Consider the following 16,006-nt stretch of genomic DNA (forward strand, 5'->3'; position numbering starts at 1 on the left):
CCACCTGGTCAGAACACCTCCTTCCTCTATGAGCGAGAGGACTTCTCCTCTTCCCTCCTGGCCTCGACTAATCAATTCCTCCTCCTTGGAGACTTCAACATCCACCTGGATGCCTCCTGTTCCTCCTCTGGACTCTTTTGTGACCTCTGCAAGGCTCTCTCTCTTTCTATTCTTCCCTCTGGCCTGACTCACTCTGCAGGGCACACTCTGGATGTGCTGATCTCCTCAGACCCCCCTCTAACCCTCTCACCACTCCTCTCTCCTGGAGTGATCACTTTCCTCTCTCCTCTCATCTCTCTCTCTCTCTCTAGCCCTCAAGCTGAGCCAACCCACATACTGCCACCTACCTTCTCGGTCATCTGACCCATGATGCGTGCGTCATTTGAGGCTTTTGCCACCACCGTCTCTCCACCTCCTCCACCTCTGGCTGACTCACATCCTGACACAGCCCTTTTGATGCTCCACTCTTCTATCTCTGATGCTCTTGATGCACCTGCCCCTGTCACGAGGATCCACGTGAGGCACTCTTGGTACGACTCGGACCTTGTCACCCTTAAGGGCAAGTGTAGGGTGGCTGAGAGGAAATGGCTGCCATCTTCTGCATCCTCTGACAAACTGGACTACCACCTGCTCCAAAGGTAATACCAGCTCTCTGTCCACACTATGAAGAGAGCTCACATCCAAGCCTGCATCTCTGCGGCATCTAACAACTCGGCCAAACTCTTTAAAATCTGGAAGGAGCTGGCCAATCCTGCTGCTGTCTCTACTTCTCCTGACCTCTCCCAGGCCCTCTGCATAGCCCTGGCTTCTCATTTCATCTCTAAAACCCAGGACATTCTGTCCACCTTCTCGTCCTCTCCTCCTTCGTCCTCTACTCTCTCTGCTACGTCCTGCCCCCCTGCAGCCACCTCTCCTCCTCCCTTCTCTGCCGTTCCTCTGTACAACCCTGACAAGATTTCTAGACAAGTCTGATGCATGAAAGTCTCGTAAAAACAGGTTCTTCCCTGTTCTTCCAAAACCACCAAGGACCACATTGACACCCTCGCTCCAACATTGACCGACTTCTGAAATCACTCCTTCACCACTGCATCCTTCCCTTCCCCCCTAAAGCACTCTATTGTGCACCCTCTTCTCAAGAAACGCTCAGCCGACCCCTATCGCCCAATCTCTGTCACTCCTTTCCTGGGCAAAATCTTGGAAAAGCTGGCCATCTCCTAGCTTAATCTTCACACTGAATCAGTTGGTTGTCTCCATGACCATCAGTCTGGCTTCAGAGCAGCCAGAAGCATGGAAACTGCTCTCCTGAACATCCATTAAGACCTGCTCCCTAACCTTGATGCTAATCACCCTGCTGCCCTAATCTTACGCAATCTCTCCTATGCTTTTGACACAGTCAACCATGCCATCTGCTCAACCATCTCTGTGTTAACCTGGGTGTCACTGATCAGGCCCTGGCCTGGCTGACCTATTTCCTCTCGGACTGACCCTCCCAGGTCCAACTTGGGTCCTTCCTTTCCTCCATCTCACTCTCTACATGTATTGTTCCCCAGGGGTCTAACCTTCCTCCTTGGCTTTTCAACCAATACCTGGCACCTCTCACCCACCGCATTGCTGCTCTCTGCTCCAACTTTCAGTGCTATGCGAATGACACTCGTTTTGAGGCTCCCCCCTCTGCCTCCTCTTACCCCTCTCACATCTCCAACTGTCTTCAATCCAAGAGTGGTGTGCCACAATGATCTCTGCCTCAACGCCAGTAAAACAGAGATCCTCCTCATCGGTACACCTGCACCTTCCTTTCAAGTCACGCTCTAGCCGGCCTCCCTTGGCCCTCTTCCTGCTCTCAGCTGTGAGGCTAAGAACCTCTGTGTCATCTTCGACTCCACACTCTCCTTCTCTCCTCGTATCTCAGAGGTCTCTAAGAAGTCAAATTATCAACTGCACCTCCTCAGAGGTATTCTTCCTTTTCTCACCTTCATCCCAGAAGCTCATTGTCTCCAGAGCTCTGGTTCTCTTTAGGCTGGACTACTGCAACAGCCTCTTTTAAAATATGCCTGCTTCTACTCTCCGCCCTCTACTACTCATCCAGAACAGTACTGTGAGACTTCAAGCCCAGGGAAATATCTTCCTACTTGAGCTCTTTACTCCTCCACCTCTAACTCCCTCAGGGCTAGTCACTTCTCCAAGCAACAAGTTGGGGGTAGATCTCTTTCTTCGTCTGGTGCCTCGCTCTCGAACAGCCTCCCTGCCTCTCTGTAACTTGAGCAGATCATCTCCATCTCCGGAATCACCTCAAGATCTTCTTCTTTGCATCTGCCTTCTCTCTTCCTCGCCCCTGCTGATCTCCTGCCTGATACTGCACTGGTCCTCTGGATACCCTCTGAATTTGGTCCCAGTCCTCTGCCCGCCTAGATGCACACCTGCACTGCCTCCTGGAAACCCTGTACATGGGTCTGTATCTGCAACCCTACAGTCCCTCTACCTGCACTTTTTGGACACCTGCTGTCTGCACTTAACCCTTGCACTTGTCATCTGCTGGCCGCACTACTTGTTGTTTTTACCCCTTGTACGGCACTTGCCCTTCCTCCCCTGCCCCTGGCACTTTTCCCACCTCCCCTCTCCCCTGCACTTGCGCAATCTTAATATCACTAGGCCTAGTAAGATCGTTGTCTTTGTCCTCCCTCTGTTCCCCTCCCTTGCCTTGTCGCACCTTGAAACACTTGTGTATAGGCGCGTTATAAATGCAATATCATATCATAGCTTCTGCATTAGAAGAAAACCTGTGTAACATTCTATTCATGTACCATCTGTACAGGAAGGTCAATTACATGCTGTTTTATGATAAATGTGACGCTTTGCCAATCAGCTTTGCAAGGCTATGTATTTCGTTATACTGAATCTTACCATTTCCAATGATGATGGGGGCTCCCAATGGTCTCTGTGCTTGGACTGTTTTTCCTCAACTTATTTGCTTCTTCCTCCCCAGTCCTGGATTTTCGTCTCCTGCTCTCCCTCTGGCAGACCAAGGTTTTGGCGAATCCACTTCCCTCAAGACAGGCATCAAACAGTTTTTTTTCTTCTTTTGTGTTCCCACTAAAAAAATAATTCACCAAAAACTTGCCTCCATACTCCCAACAAGAAAAGTCGGAGCAACAAAACTCAACCTCCCAAAATGACAAGACCCACCCCTTCTACTTTACATCACTTCTTTCCGTAACTTATTTGCTTACTTTTGAATAAAATTCAATTTTGCAAAATCTCTCTAGGCTTGGTCCTGTTCCCCTTGTGCTTTTTATTCATATCAACAATTGAGCTCTCTTTTGGTACGGAAAATGCTTGCACTTTTCACGGTTCACTTTTTGTTTTTGTATTCATCCTTCCAACACGACATTTAATGTTCCTTCATAAAGCCCTGTAATATCTCCTTCCAATGTCTGCTTAAGTTTAATTGTCACTTTAATTTGGTCAAACAATGTTACGATATGCCTCTATGACCATGAAAGTACTTGTATGGCCTATGTAAGTCTCACTCTACTATACTGTTGCACTAATTGTAATTGTATGCTACTGTTAATGCACCCACTGACAGAGTCTTTATTCTCCAACAGCACATGTAATGCAGGCTCGGCAGATCTACACTTATAGACTTGTTATTAAGCCTCATCAGCATTAATAACACATTGATTTCATAACACAAAAGCATGGGCATGTTCCACATACATCATCACATGTTATATTTTCAGGGCATAAGTCACACTCGTATTGGGAACAAAGTTTTAAATAGGCCCCACAATTGTTTTAAGAAGTCAAAGTTAACATCTAGATCTTTCTTGTACGGAAATGAATGGTGTGCGGTCTAGCTTGTTACGAGAGCATTTCCTTCTGGCATATTTCGTCACGCGCTTTGTCCTTGAACTCACTGGGCAAAGAAGCGACTCTTTGAAGTTTTTATTGTGATTCTGTCCACTTGTTATGATTCAAGAAAAGGTTTAAAAAAAATAAAATATGAGAAATGTGACCTAACCAAAAAAAATGTTTTATGCAAAAACTATTATCAGATTATTAATACATTCACACAATATTATGGTCGGAACGTCCAGAAAAAAAGGCAGCAATTTGCTATAATATTTATTATTTCTGCATCGGGCAGGTACGTTTGAATTAATGCAGAAAAATGTTAATAATGTTTGGATGGAGGGAAATTAGGCTAACAAAGTGATGACTCTCTGATGTGGGAAAAGACAAAAACAGAAGTGTAAGACAACAAAGCACATTAGAAATGTGTCAAGTGTTTCCAGTGCAAATGGAAGGTAACACTTTAGTACACATGATTTTTATACATACATTACAAATTCAAAGAATCGTGTTTGTTAATTATGTCTGTGCAAAATGTACCAAAACATAAATGTTGCTTCAGCTAATTCAATCTTTTATAGTCAAAGGTAAATGACTCCTCATTGAAGGAATTGGTTATTACTAATTCATGCAAGTGTTGCAAAGAAAAGTGACATGGATGTGAATTTCTTACAAATTAAAAAAAAAATCATTGGGTAGACAAAAGGGAATCAATATATTTGTGAAATTAGGTGCAGAACTGGATACCAAATCCTTTAAAAGTAGATAAACACAGCTTGTAATTGTGAAACCCATACATTAAAAGGAACTAACCATATAAAACCCAAGGTTATCTCTTTAAAAATCCTTAATCTTTCAGGAGAAATATAATAATTTCTATTTTTGAAAAAAGTTGGTATTAGGCTCTCTTTTATGACTTCCAGGTCAAAAATGTCTTAACAAATACTTCTACTATGAACAATTATGGGAAGCATAAACACTAACCAAGGCGCATAAGTGTTTTCTAGATGAGACCTCAGCTCAGGTACATCAATAGTCCATTTAAAATAGCATATAACTGTAACAGTACATTCAGGGTATCTATTTTAATATTGATCTGATTGAATTGTTAAGTGCTTTGACACCACTATTCTCTGATATATGGGTATCTCTGAAATTGTGCATCACACATGGTTTAATCAGAGCTTGTTGTCGGCCATTTCCAGTCACAGACGGCAGCATTCATCAATCATCTGTGACTGAGTGGACAACAAGTTGTGTAAGGATTTTCTTTGGTAATGGAGGGCATCACATTATTTCATCAGTAGTTGAGCACATCACCTTTCTTCAAAAGAAAGGTGTTGAGGCAGTCAACACCTAATTGTTTACATGCAGGTAGGACAAAAGCAAACATGTTAAAAGAGAGGATGATGAAGGGAAAAGACTGATGCAAACTAGTTGATTCTGCTTATTTGTAATTTGTATTAGAGGAACAGAACTGGGCGGAATTTACTGAGGAGGTAGACTTAGAATAAGCATGTGCAAACCTCCCCAAAAGTGTCCTGCAGTCATTCGTGGTACACTAAGCTAACTATTCTATTTCTCATAAAGGTTCATGGATATTTAGATAGGCACATCAGTGTCCAGGTACCTGCTAAAAAGGCCCCCAACGCTGCCTTCAACTGCTTGCCACAGCCTCCTTCACATCAAAATAATTGAACGTATTTTCTACTTTTAGTGCAAGAACACTGGAAATTGAAAATCAAATTCTATTTGCCCAATGTCATGCAGGTCCCACCTTGCCAGAGTAGGGCAGTGCTGGTGCTGTGTATGGCCAAAATAGTACTTGTAAAGCCTATGTAAATCACACTCTGTTCCACTCATTTTAATGGCCTGCTAATGTGCACCCACGACACAGAGTCTCTTTTACAGGGTTCTCATATTTTATCCGTGGGTTCATAGGACACGAGGCACTCACAAATTTAGTGGTTGTTTTTTTTTTCTTCGAGATTGTACCCCTCACCTTGAGGCATGAGCTGGCAAGTCTTGCACTCTTAACAGAACAAGGGATTACATTGTTATGCATGGGCAGACTTTGGGAATAATTATCATCTGAATGTGTCTTGACTATCTGGAATCATCGATGCAGAAGAACAAGCTACTGATCAATGGTTTCATCAGATTACAATCACATTGATAAGGCTTGCAGGTCCAAACGAACCACATGCTCTCAATGGCATCATATTCTACATGTATGAACACACCAGCATTTTACCTACCTGATTAGGAATTTTAATTATCTGTTTGAACGTTTTACATCATAGAAGGCATCGTAACAAATGGCTTCACTAACAAAAGTTTATAATGATCTCCCCTAAACAGGTTACTTGTCATTATTCGAAGTGAAGTAGTGCTTTTATTGTTTCCTCTACTATGTTGGCTCACTGCTTATGTTAAACATGAATCTGCAGCATCTGATATCTGCATTTAAACAGGTCGACCCTGATTACTCTGCATCATCATCATCATATTCTTGTTTGCCCAGTTCACAAATAGAAATGAGAAACACACTGAATCTTTCTAGACAATTAAATCCTTTGTTGTTGCGAAATGTTTGCTTGCTGATTAATAGGAATCTGGTGCATTTGTAAGAGAATTCTGGGAACAATTCTCATAGAAAAGTGTGTGCGTCGGGTAAACGCTGTACACATGTAAGCACTTAGTAGCAGGTCCAGGAGAGGAAAAGGGATGCTTTGTTACCAATTGACAAATGTGTTAAAGTGGTTTCTTATTAGCAGTATAGAAGGGAGACTACTGCAATAAAGTGAGGAGAAATATTTAACAAGTATTCAAAAGGAAATTGGTTTTGTGTGTCATTGCCTACTGCAGCCTCAAAGGCATACAGTGAAAAACCCATAACCCAAAAGGAAGCTCTGAATTACCTAAAACAATCATGTTAACAAAGTTTTTTCAAGCAAAGTTACCTACTCTTTGTGTTGACTCCATTACACACACAAGGGCAATAACTGAACATATGAAATATGGCTGACCATGGCTATATTACCCCATCCTACGTGTAACTCATCAGGTGAAAACTGTCAGAAAGCAGGGCCTAATTGAAAAAGAAGCAGAACCAAAACTTCCAGAAACAATGACATTTGAAAGACTGGGAAGGGCACCTCCTTATGAATCAGAGTTCAAGCTGAATGGTGAAGGGAAAAGGAGAGTGGGGTATCATATACAGCTGAGGAGGAAAGCCTGAGCTTCTGCACCCATAGGCCAATGCCGATGGTCTCTGATTTGCAGTGTCTGGTTGTCACTTGAAAAGGCTGAATGTGGAAGAATCGCTTGAGAATCTTAACAATTGCCAAGGACCTGAATGTGGAGAGTGACACTGATTAGTCTGATAAAGTAGTTTTAGACTGCAATGTTTGAAGCCCATTGCCAGAGGGGGATACACGTTTGTGAAAGCACCAAAAGCATATGATGAGTGCTGAGAAGCCTTATTGACACCTGTTGGGATACAGGTACAGTGCCCCAGCCAACAAAAAAAGGTTTAGGCTCAGAAAAATCTATTAGTAAGAGTCACTGTGTGGGCAGATCGAGTTTTGCAAGGTAGAAGGTGCACATATCATTTGTAGTTAGTTTGACACATACTAGATACATAATATAGCAACAGAGAATTAGCAGCACATGTATTAATGTTGTGGTTGCAGGGATTATAGATAGGGCAGTTTGTTATAAGCTCTGTGCTTAGAAATAGTTTGAGTTTATGTTTTGAGGGAAGTGCAGGAAGGGAGCTGAAGTAGGTGGAGAGTGAAGATGGAGTCAGAAAGGTATTGCTGTTAACGCAAGGAAAGCGGGTCTACATTGCAAGAGTGCCACCATATTGGATTCCAAGGCCTAGCACACGATGAACAGAACAAAGGTACTGATGTGGAGATGCAGATCTATTTAACTCAGTCCCAATATAAATCCCCTTTCCATCCCCCAAGAAAGAAGCTGAGGTCAGAGGCACCAGTGTGGTACAGATAAAGGCAAATTGAATCCAGCTGCAAAGTTTGAAGACGTTAGGAATGCAATGTTAGCTGTGGGGAGGGTAGGTTGGGATGCACCCTCTGAAGGACAAATTCATGAGAACAGGGCATGAGATTTTGTGATGCCAAAGAGCCAGGCAAAGATGTAGAGTACTAATGCCATCACCCAAGGAACTGTCATCCGATTTGAATTACAAGTAGACATATAACCAAAGGAAATAAATCTCTGAAATTCAGCTTCAAGGATGGTGCCCTGGTCATGTCATTACTGGGCATCTGAGGTCTGAAGGAGATAAAGGGGGTGCTGTGCCTAGAATGTACCATGATTTGGAAAAGGAGGAGCAGAGGTGATGCCAGTAAATTTAGTTCAAGGTCGGGTGCAGCTTGTGTGGACCGCAGCATTTGTTATAATGGGAAGCCCCATTATCTTATCAAAGCAGATTTGGCCTTACCAGTCTTAATTTGAATGTGCCTCGGTCGGAGGGGTGCACATCATGTGATGGTTGAGATTTATTAGCGTAACAATATACCTAATCATGTATTGGGAATCAATAGTGATGATGTAGTGGGCCAGGTGAATAGGGGAATGGGCTTAGATAACGTGTGGCCAATTGGTCCAGGGACCATAAAGGTGGATTTCCATGTTATATAGGTGATAGCCAATGTGGGCAGTTGGATGAGGTTGTAACCAATGTATGATAATGTGCTGTTTTCCACACTATAACTAGTAACTTCTTGGGGCGTGACAACCTCTGTATCAGTTCAGTTCTATGGGACTGAATTAGGGTTTCTGTTTTTTTGGTAAATTCCAGTAATTGACCCCCCCGGATTGCGGTTTCAATTTTTATGGGCTACTCTGATAAACAATGCTATTTAAATTAATTAATTTCACCCCAGCGCCAGGTCTAAGTGCAGTACTGGGATTCAAAACCTTGTTGCTCTGCATTGTCTCGTGTCAAGGACAGACCCATTGCAGATGAGCTATTCTCTCAGCCATCATTGGCTGTCTCTATTGCCACCTATGTGAATGCATGACCAAGTTATATTTTTTACAAGCCACTAGAGGGCACTGTTGAATCTCTTGTGGGCAAGGGATATAGCAAGCCCCAGGGATTGCATGATGTATGGAAGCTATTGGTGATGCCTTGGACTACATCTCCCATGATCCCACGCCATTAACTATGCTGGCTAAAGGTGATGGGAGTTGAAGTCCACAACGCAAGCCCCTAAATCTAGAGAGAAACATGTTATAGCTATGGAGGTAGCATAGAATACCATATCTTGCTTTACATAGATTTCCACACTTCAGTGCAGAAGAACAGCAACGTGCCATGTTCTAAAGTTTCATGATTAAAGAAATACAAGTATTAGTGCCACTGTCTTGCCACTTGAACTCTATAAACAACCAGTATACTTTGTACCGAGCTCAGTGATGTTTATGTTTTCAACTTAAGCAGTACACAATGCTAATCTGCTCTCACTGTGTTTCCAACCTGCCATGTGTAAGGTATGGCCAGATTCCTTAGCATGCAGTATTTACCCACTGAGTGTACTCAGTAGCTTATGGCAACCAGTAGCCCCCTATTTGTCAGAGTAAGTGTGTGTGTTTGTGTATGCGTGTACATGTACGTGTGTGTGTGTGCATACATACATGCATGTGTGTGCAGAGCCCAGAGCGATGGGGGAATATATTATGAAAGCACATTTTGAACAATGGAAATACTGATGGGAAATCCATAGTGATGTGTTTTAGACTGTTTTCCGACGCTCACACAGAACACATTCTCATAATACCTTACGACTGGCCTCTTGCTCGCCCACACCCTCCCACTTGCTTTTCTCATTATGCCCGGAAATGTTTTGCTGGACCTCGCTCCCCCAGTCCCCTCAGCACATTGTCCAGAGCAGCCAGAGATACAATTTCCTGACTTCAATTGACCACAGTGGAAATAGCGAGCCATTATGTGAGGCTGTGGCTCATTGTCCCACCCTGTCTTCATTTTTGGGTGTTGAATTAAAGTCCAGTGGTGGATGGATTGATGTGCTAATATTATTTGTGTGACTGTAGGGCAGCCATTGCCCCCTTCTCAAAAATAGATAGCTATATCTCAGGGATTTACCCCAAACCAGCTGTTTTTAGCAATTAAACAGCTGCCATGTTGTTTTTCTCTTGATGTGAGAGGTGACTGCAGCTATAACCGAGGTTATGGGATAATGAAATTCATGAAAAAAGCTATTTGCAGGTCAAAGAACATGCAAATGCCATCAAGCTAGAGGTAGGTGGGGTGGCAAGACTGCACTAGCGGAATATAGCAGTTGGAGGGGGTCTAGGGGCTGAGTTTGCAACACAAATCTTTCTGTAGCCTCAAATAGCCAACATCTCAAAGCAACCTGCATCACAGAAACAGCCTGTGTTTTGGGAGAAAAGGGAGAGGGTAAGGGGAGGTGAGTAGGTGATCTGGGGAGTGGCGGGAGCTGGCACAGATGAGGGCCAGGGGGGCAGGAAAACATTTATTCAGCCATTTTTCCGATATTCGCTGCTATAAAGGACTATGGATAGCTGAGGCTATGTATAGTTCAGTACCAGTGGTTACAGTTCTTTTTTTAAAATATATTTTTACAGCTTTAGTGATGTCATGGGTGAGAAATCACTGGCCCGGGCCAGTGACTCAATTGCCATCCAGGTCTCCCAGCCATGCAGTAACCAGGGCAGACCCTGCTTAGCTTTAAAGTGAGGAAGGGCCATCCTCCTCAGGGCTTATTGCCAGATAAATTAGCCTAAATAACAAGATCACAAGCCCTTTCCTTGTTTTGAAGCCAAGCAAGGTCAGTCCTGCTTTGAAGCTAAGCAGGATCAGTCCCGGTTACTGCTTGGATGAGCGAAAGAATGGGCATCCAAATTATTTTACTTTAAACTGTGCTACTATCAGTCCTTGTCAGAGACCATTTTTTACCTTTTGATGAATTACATTCTGGTATTTCCGGTCCCCTCCCCTGCCAGTTACACTCCTGCACTGCCTCCCTGGCATCAGCCCCACTTGGGGACTGTTTTCTGTACCCCTACAGTCCCCCACCTGCACTTGCCAACTGTTGTTTGCACTTACCCTTTGCAGTTGCCACAAGCTGGCCCTACTTCTCTTGTTGTTATGTATTCTATTACCCCATGTACTGCGCTTTCCCAATCCCCCCTCCACTCTGCACTTTCCCTCTTCCCCATTGCCCTGCACTAGCGCGATCTGAATGACACCTGGCCAGTAGGATCGCTGTGGCTATTTGTCCCTCTGTTCCCCTTCCCTTGCCACGTCGCACCTTGAAACACTTGTGTATAGGCGCGTTAAAAATGCCATATCATTTCATATCATATTTGTAGTCTTCCAGTCAATAATACAAAAAATAGATATTTGTACAGCAACAGTGGGTTACCCATCCTGACATTAACTGGGATAAACCTGGCTTAGGTTAAAAAGCGAGGAAGGGGTCAGCCCTCTAAGGTCATGTTGTCTAATAAATGAGTCCGTCTTACAAGACCACCTAAAGAAACATTGCCTAACGTGGCTGGATCCTTCCTCACTTTGAAACTAAGCTGGTTGGTGCTGGTTACTGCAAGGATGGGAGACAGTCCACAGTCCTGAATGCTGTGTCTTTTCTTAATTTTAAATACTCATAACACACGGCAGCCACATTATTTTTTTTTAAACCATGCTATTGTCAGTCCCTGAAATGTTGCACTCAGAGGCAATTCTTTTTGCCTTTTGTTGAAAAGCATTGTGGTATTTGTAGTCTCACAGTCAAGATGGTGGGGTTGGGGGCGGGGGGTCATGCCACAAAACAATTGTACACTGTTTGCCTAACAGAGATTTATATATTTGAGTGACAATATGGCATGTGTACTTTTCAAGTAAGCTTTATAAAGCAGAGTATTGGTGAAAGCTAAACATGGGGGTGAGGAGCTAAAATGATGAGAGGGCAAGTAAGTAATGAGTATTTGCCCATGATGTGGCAAGAGAGTTTACAATCCAGGATAGTGGTGTAGTTATTTTCCCCTGATTGTGGCTGCTATTCAGGGTACAAGTAACGGACACATGTGGATGGACAGAGTATCTTTTTTTCAGAGGGCAGACACAACCACTTGGGATTTTTGAGGTTGGCAAGCTTGTTCAAGTATTTGGATACCAGGATTGTAATTGAGTTGGTATGTTCCTAGTGCAGAAGCTTACCCATAAGACAACAGGCACTTTTTCGTATTGGGATTTTGTTTGTCATGGAATATTTCACTAAAGATTGTTTGGTTTAAAAGGTGAGCACCCTTTATACTTTGCCAGCATATTTATTGGAAGATTTCCTCTCTCAGGTCATTTTTCTGGTGCTTATTCCTTGTTGTAAATGTCCAGTGTTATGTTGTCTTGCACACTGTCCTCTAAGGAGAAGATCAAATTAACTACATGTGCATATTTCACTTTAAAATACATAGTCACTTACTGTGCCCATATTCATGGATGCCAGATTTTTATTTTCGCTATAGGTTACAGAAAGTACCTGGCCATATGTTATTCTTGCAGCCGGTCATTTTTTTCCGTTTCCATGCTGCTTAAATGTGTTTAGTAGGGGTTGTGTGAGCTATCAAAAAGGGACGTTATGGTTAAGTTGCACTTATACAAACCTATAAAATCCACTGAAAAAACCTTGTTAATGGGAGGTTATGGTTAAGTTGCACTAATAAAAACCTATGGAATTCAATGGAAAAACGTTGTTAAAGGGACGTTACAGTATTTTGATATTTTAATAAAGCTCACAGCAACACGCATAATCAAGGCTGTTCCCCCCCACCCTCTGTCAACCCTAATTAAGAATTAATTCACTGACAATAAGTCTGTGCATATTTCTATGAAGAATGAGGGTGGCGACAAATTTAGATGTACGGTCAAGTGCAGATGTTCCCCACTTTAGAGTCTCTGCAATGTCTGAAGTCGGACATCCATTGCATGTTCAACTTCTTCTGGGGGTGATCCCATGAGGCAGCATTGCAGTCTCTTGATAGCAGTGTATCACAGCTATGCTTTCCAGGATGGAACGTGTTTACAAATACCAGCTGCATTCATTCATGAGTCCCTTTAAAAGCAGATTTGTTGACTATGATCTGATTATGAATTGAGATTAGTACCTTGATGGAAGAAATATCATTAAACCATTTAGTCTCCATGATTTCTTTGAAAACTGAGAACCAAAACAAGAGGAAAGGAATACATTATTACTGATATGTCTGGATTTGTACCTGAATTAGCTATCGGGCAATAGAGGAAATGCAAGGGTGTGAAGTAGACAGATGCCAACAAATATGTGCATCAGAAAAAGGGGTGCCGTGAAGATCATGTTCTGATCTAAGGGCATCATCAGAAGCCTCTTATTGAGTGGAGTATCTGTGGTCCAATGGAGTGCAATGAAAGTACCCAAGTACCTTTTTTCTTTTCCTCCACTCAAGCCTACTTCTGCAGGAGCCTGTCCTGATCCATTCTGGTTTCACCATCACCGTCTTGTGGACAATGCTGGATTTGACTTTTATGGACTTCATTCATTCATGGTGCGTCACTCTTTCTCAACTCTCATGCTGGGCTTCTTTTGCATCTTGTACTCATGGTGGCCCTGAATCATGCTTTTCCCATCTTCATCTTGTATCCTGGCTTGCAACATTATGTGTTACTACTGACTTCCGCAATTGGATTCACTCTCCCCTCTTGCTTCTCCACTCTTTTGAATGCTAACTCTCTGTTCTCTCCTCCTTTCGCTTCTCCCTCCCTGTACTTTCTTCTATGCACTTACTCTATCAGAATTATCCCTGGACCTAGTATGATAGCAACCTCGTCTGTCTCTTCCTCCCTCCCCTTACTGGTTTTTTCCTCCCCACAACCCCTCCAGCACTATCTGAAATGTCGTTAGGCCTAATATGCTAGTCACTTGTTTTGTTGTTCCCCTACCTTTCTGCACCCCTCTCCCTCACCTCTTGTTTTTTTTCCGGCTCTACCAGAAATGTTGTCAGGCCTAGTACGGTAGTCGCCTGTCTGGTTCCATTTCCTTCCCACTCTCCCCCTCCCTTCCTTATCTATGTTTTAGCTCTTGCACTATCTGGAATGTCGTCAGGCCGAGTACGATAGTTAATTTCACATCCTTACTGTTCATGGCCTGTAAGAATGTCATTGTTTTTTCCCTTGTTCCCTCCCTTGCCTTGAAGCGCTTTGAAACACATTGTGTATAGGTGCTATATAAATAAACTATCATATCATATCATACCAATACAGCACAGTGTCAGTTGCCTGTTTGTGGTGCACAATCAGTGGTACTGTGTCAGGGATCTGATGGATCACAGTGTCAGTTGATCAGTGAAGGACAGTGCCAGTGATATGATAGAGCACACTCCCAGTGGCTCAATGCAGTGCAGAGTCAGTAAGTCAGTGACAAAATGGAGCACAGGGTAGGTGGACAAATTGAGTGCTTTGTGAGTAACATAATGAAGCACAACATCAGTGATCAAAATTGTGTGATCCATGGCAAATAAGTTAATCTCACTGCGCCTTGCCTAAAATAATTGTGAGTTCTCCAAGCCTGACACCTTTTATACATAACAAGCTAACTGGATTTCAAGGTTAATCTCTCAAACCTGGGCATATGTTGTTCTTGTAGCTGGTCATGAGAGATATTATCCCACTTATGCACCCAATGAAACAATAAAAAAATATTTGTAGGTAGGTGCTAACAAACAGGTTACCAATAAAATCCAGATCCTACAGAACAATTCTCTCAGAGCAGCGCTTAGCTTCCCTAAAAGAGAACATATCTCGAATATTAGGAGAACTCACAACTGGCTCACCACCTCGGACAAAATCCTGCTTAAGGTAGCCTCCCTCACTCACAAATGCCTTAACAATGCAGCTCCCCGTTATCTAGCCGACAGAATAACTAGATACACGCCCAACAATCACACCAGGAATAGCAATGCAAACCTGCTCGCTGTTCCCAGATTCAAGCGAACGAAAATGGGTGGAAATAGCTTCCAGGTGAAAGCAGCCCAACACTGGAACACACTACCACCCTCCGTTAGAGCACCACAAACCTACCACCAATTTAGGCGTAACTACATCCAGTGGCTAAAGAACAAAGACCAATAACCGACACCTTTGTAACTACTGCAAACATTTTTCAACCTGTAACTCTATCGCATTTGTAGTCTACTGTCTCCTTGTAACTGCATTTCCTCACTGCATCCTTGTATAATAATGTAAATAATGTACAGCACTGTAACTAAGTTGAGAATATACTTGTAATGCTTGCGCCCTCATACCTTCTGGTCCGGTGCACCATATAAATGAATAAACAAACAAACAGACATTTGAGAGTTTACACTGGAAAAAACAGCTATCTGCGATTTTTCGAAGGTCGCGCACAGGAAAGCACTGATAAACACAGATTTGCTCATTTTTTGAAAACACTGAAAACACACAAAAAAATGCCTACAACAGGAAACCCTACATATAATAAACCTTGTTTTACCTTTCAAAGCAGTGCAGTGGTTGTTTGACATTTTGTATTATTTTTATCATGCAGGGTTTGGGTCACATCTCTCTACAAAACTGATGACCCTGACATGATCCCAGGCGTGTTCCCAGACTCTATGTGAGGTCCATGGTGTCCCAGCCATGCATCCTGGGTTGCATTGACCAGTCCCCCATACATGACTTGAAGAGGTTCGCAGGTGCTCTGCTGCTAGAATCCCTGCCTGCTCCTTGGAGCGGGGTGCTGGACCCAGTTGCGCAGGCAATTGATGGAGACACAGCAATGGAGGGGCTCGGAGAATGCATAGATATAAGTGCACCTCTGCATGTGGAGTGAGTTGATTGTGAGCGTGTGGACTGTAAAAGACCATGTGGCAATATATACTGTTTTATATATATATATATATATATATATATATATATATTGTATATATTGGACAAAAAGGAGGAATGATGAACCGCACTCCGGCGGGCCAGGCATGAGTTGCAAACTCCAAAATTCTGGATGTAAACACAAAAAGCACGCCGTGTTGTATTACGGATACCTTTAATGTTAAACAAAAAAATATACTAGTACACACAAACATGTGGTAC

The sequence above is a fragment of the Ambystoma mexicanum genome, chromosome 5p, assembly GCF_040938575.1.
Source record: "Ambystoma mexicanum isolate Mex_15411 chromosome 5p, UKY_AmexF1_1, whole genome shotgun sequence".
NCBI classification, from domain to species: Eukaryota; Metazoa; Chordata; class Amphibia; order Caudata; family Ambystomatidae; genus Ambystoma; species Ambystoma mexicanum.